Source organism: Priapulus caudatus, unplaced genomic scaffold, assembly GCF_000485595.1.
Source record: "Priapulus caudatus unplaced genomic scaffold, Priapulus_caudatus-5.0.1 Scaffold196, whole genome shotgun sequence".
Classification (NCBI taxonomy): domain Eukaryota; kingdom Metazoa; phylum Priapulida; class Priapulimorpha; order Priapulimorphida; family Priapulidae; genus Priapulus; species Priapulus caudatus.
In genome coordinates this window covers 145678-150229 of record NW_014577257.1, presented here as the reverse complement: position 1 = coordinate 150229, position 4552 = coordinate 145678, and the positions used below count along the sequence as shown (strand labels likewise).

Below are 4552 nucleotides of genomic sequence, written 5' to 3'. Positions count from 1 at the left end.
GATAGCATGAAGAGATAGTCTATAGTAGATGGTATATATATAATATAATATATTATAGTGGTAGCGCTATTATAGAGCTGCCCTTGATGCAATAGGCAGGGAGTCATGCAGCGCCACGGCGCACCCTACGGACACCCGCATTCACAGAATACCGCGGTTAAAGGCAAAACGAGAAGCAGCGCATTTTGAGCATGCTGAATCTTCCGATTCTTACTTAACGTTTTCCGAAAATTTAGTTTTCACTGAGTAGGCTCGGGACCGGAGGCCAACTAGCCCGGCATGTGCACGTATTAAGCGAGGCGACGGGGGAGGCGTTTGAACATGGGCGTATGCCAGGAGGGGCGCGGAAGGGGGAGGGAGAAACAAAACGCGGCACGGCCACGGCAACGTAGGAGGGGTAACGCTGTAAACTAGGCTTGTGCAGCGAGGTCCGAGGCGCGTATGACGCAGTTTTGGGCCTTTGAGGCTTCAGACGCGATGCCGGCCAAAAGGCGGCCTACAAAATGAGCAGAAATCGTAAGCGCTTGAAGACGCGAGATGAAAACGACGTCTTCGTATTTTTTTAAACTCTCGTATGTCTGCTAGGTTGTGGATGTCCTCCGGAGCGGGCGGGTTATAGCGAGACGAGCATGACCCTGAAGTGACCCCCGCCTCCCCCCAGGGGGACGAGCCCATGCCGCCTGATGACACCCGCCGTCGGGGGGGAGTGCCGTATGGACCGCTGATGGACGGCCCCCCGGGAAGGCCCATGACCTGGGATGACCCCCGACCCACCGACCATCCCGCCAGTGGCGAATCGGTGGGCAGAGCGGGATGTATAGATGTGTGATCTTTATATCTTTCCCCCGTCTCTATATCTCTCTCTATTTTCTATTCCTCGCGGACACTTTTTCTCCTACTCTCTTCTCGTCACCGGGAAAGTATACCTACAATGACGTCGCTGAGACTTCAGGATAGTCTCCACGTTCCACGGATGCAAATGTGTGTGTGTGTGTGTGTGTGTGTGTGTGTGTTTGCCGAAAGTCTCAGTACAGCAGCAGCCCAGAAGCCCATTGGCCTGACAGTATAATCCCGCTTCGGCCTCGCCGCCCTCCCCCCCCCCCGCCGAGATCCATCTCTAAGTTAAATGTAAATAAAAACAGGAACGCCGATCGCAGCGCCACCTCCACGACGGCACATGCGCGGTTGCGTTCCATCGAGGTTGTACTTAATGTCCACCCAAACCTCGAGGGGTGAGAAATTTGGCGTGAGCGAACACGCATCGCCCCTTTGTTGTCCTAACGGATTAGCTAACACGTTGACGAGTGGCAAGAAGTGTCGCCAAGTCAAGGCCGACGCCGACTCAATCCGATGCTGAACTGAATGCGTTCGTCTGTTCTTTTGTGTCCAGCGTCGAACGAATTGAAGTGATTACGGTGCGCCCACATTTTGAACTGGTCACGGCGGTAAAAATGAAGGCTGTTACGTCAATTGCGCGCATGAAATCATTCGTAGACTGTAACTTTCCAGAGAGATAAAACTGTCAAAAATGTACGCGGGATGTATGCGCACAGGCGTGCTCTCGCCTCAAAGACCAAATCTCGACTCGTTCAGCAATTGAAAACTCGAATGTCTCCCAGTTTCGTGTTATCAGCTAAATTAAATCTACTGTCTAATTAAGCGTGTGCTCTAATCAACAACTGGTCACTACTTGTGGAGGTGCTCCACTTATATATTCTACTGTTATATGGATGTTCCCATTGTTTTCAACATAGAACGTCTTTCCGTCACATTCTAGCCCGGTATATAGCCATCCTTAACCCACGTTTATCCACTCCTTGACTGACTCACTTGTTCCACTTGTATAATGCTCGCTGAAGGTTTTAGATGTTTTCACCATAAACCTCCTTTCATTCATTTATTTTTTTCATTCGTATTTATCTACCCTCTCTTCGCCTCGCACATGTCGCTGTGCTTTCCCTGCTAGCTGAGGGATTCTTGGTATGTACAGCAACGAATACACGCTCCGCCCATCAATCTCCACCCTTTCGCATTCGGTCGGCGTGCCTTCCTGTGTCAAGCACATCTGCTGCTACCATTAGGTAATACGAACTTCGCGTCTCGGACATCGCGTGTGGTGTTACGCAGATGGGGCCACATTTTCTCTCCGCTGAGGCTGCAAACAGAGAACGAGGCGCGGCCACAGTGCACACGCAGAATACATAGCGGAAGTAATCCAGCAGTCCCGGGAGACCCGCTTGTATAAACATGACTCGTTTGCGTGTCTATGCACGGCATCCGATGCGCAGAGCAGGCGGACAGAGGCAGAGAACCGTATAGTTACGACGTGTGTGAGCTGTCTACGGACGTGTTCGGATTTGTATCGCTCCGGTGTAGATACGATGGTTCTACGACGTCTTCTGCACACGTGAGTGCCACAATTTAACCGCTCAATCCGCAGTCGTTCCGTCTAATCCGAGTTTCAACTCATACTAGTCGCGGGTCAGCAAACTTATTGCTATGATTATGATTATGATTATGATTATGATTATTGTTGTTGTTGTTGTTGTTGTTGTTGTTGTTGTTGTTGTTGTTGTTGAAAGCGTGATGGATAGAATACTGCTCTCACTATGATCAGACCGTAGTCTGGAAGTATTATAAGTGAGTGGACACAAAAGTTACCTGTGGTCGGACGCGTAGTGTGACGATAGAGTGGACTGTGGCTATTTAACTATGACCAAACCATAACCTGAAAGTACTGTTTGTGTATGAATTAAAACAAATCGTGATGATAGCTGACTAAAAGTGACTATTAAGAGAGAATAAAATTTATGTGGGGGAGGTATTGCTTATTTTTGTATTAATTATAATGTTGAGAGACGTATACTTCCTTATTCATTAATTAATTATCCGTTTCATTGGTTATCATTGTTGCATACGTTTTCTTGAAACAGTACCGCCAGAAATGACATATAAAGTAGACTCTATATTACCAGGAGCTAATAATACACGTAATAATGTATTATTAGCTCTTCATATTATGTTACTCATGCATGGTACTGTAACTTCTACATCGCACAACTTTTACTCAATTTGCAATTGTTGAATCAGACATGAATCGTGAAATTTCCCGATATATATGTATGTCAGGAGTTAATAAAGACAATTTGTCTTTATTAACTCTTGATGTATGTATATATACACATATGTTATGTATAATATATTATATTATATATATATATATATAAATATATATATATGTGTGTGTGTGTTGTGTGTGGTGGTGGTGTGGTGTGTGTGTGGTGATGGTGTGTGGTGGGTGTGTGTGTGTTGCGTTGGTGGTGTCGGTGTGTGGTGTGCGTGTGCGTGTATACATCATCTTGATATATCAGGAGTAAATAAGCGCACATTTCGTAGGATACAGTTCGACTTTCCCGGACCGGCGGAGGTGGCAGTATATAACGATCACATTCTATAATCGGGCATTCCTCCGTCCGCATCCCTGTAACGCATGTACGTACGTACGACGTGCGTACGACTTTCCCGGCTAGCATTGCCGGGAGAGGCCATGCATTTCTGGCTGTTCGCCCGACATAACAGCAGGCGTACTGTAAATAAGTTCGGCGCGGAAAGAACCGACGTGGAGGATTTATCGGCTCCGGGCAGCTGCGTGCGCCACGCCGCACCGCGCCGCCGCTGCTGAAAGAAGTCTCGAATAGAGACCCGCATTTTTTTTCGCGTGTGCGCGTGTCTGTGTGCGTGCGTGTATGCTTGCACGCGTTTCGGTGTGCGTGCGTGCGTTCGTGCGTGCGTGCGTGCGTGCGTGAGTGTGTGTGTGTGTGTGTGTGTGCGTGCGTGTGTGAGGGTGTGTGCGTGCGTGTGTGTGTGTGCGCGCGCGTGCGTGCGTGGGCGTGTGTGCGCGCGCGCGTGCGTGTGCGTGCGTGCGTGCGTGTGTGTGTGCAACGTCTTCGCGGCAACCAATGAAAACCACTGCATAAGTCTGCATAAGAGGCACATTAAGACGCTTCGTTCTGCATAACCCCAGGCAAACACGCCCTTGTTAGTTCAGCGAGTAGTTTGCACATACGCAACGCTAATAACACTTCGATATCTACGCTCGTACATGTTACTGTTGCGTATACACGTTGCTGACGACGTCGATGACGATGATGATGACGACAGTTTGAGTCGTTGTAATGGCGGATATCTCGCGGATTGCTGTTTCGTCACGATTTCGGCTCGTTGCGGCTAAACTATCAGTTGCCCCGTCAGTGGAGAGAGAGAGAGAGAGAGAGAGAGAGAGCGAGAGAGAAAGAGAGAGCGATAGAGAGAGAGAGAGAGCGAGAGAGAGAGAGCGAGAGAGAAGGAGAGAGGCGAGGGATAGAAAGATCATGAAAGTGAGTGAGGCGAGAGAGAACCAAAGGGGGAGAGCGAAAAAGCAAGAAATGTGAGAGAGAGTGAGAAAGTGAGCAAGGATCGAGAGAGACAGAGAGAGAGAACGCGTGAAAGAGAGAGAGAGAGAGAGAGAGAGAGAGAGAGAGAGAGAGAGAGAGAGAGAGAGAGAGAGAGAGAG

The 4552-nt window shown here is 48.7% G+C and overlaps 1 protein-coding gene across 2 annotated transcripts in view; it reads left to right on the top strand.

Moving 5' to 3' along the window:
* Positions 1-4552, top strand: part of LOC106807107 (extracellular serine/threonine protein kinase four-jointed-like) — a 52738-nt gene that overhangs the window by 14570 nt on the left and 33616 nt on the right. The window contains exon 1 of one of the 2 annotated variants that reach the window (XM_014809365.1): positions 2300-2407. The exons of the other annotated variant lie outside the window; for it this stretch is intronic. The gene's annotated coding sequence lies outside the window, so the exon portion shown is untranslated. Of the gene's footprint in view, positions 1-2299; positions 2408-4552 lie in introns of those variants that run through there. 2 annotated transcript variants of the gene reach the window in all.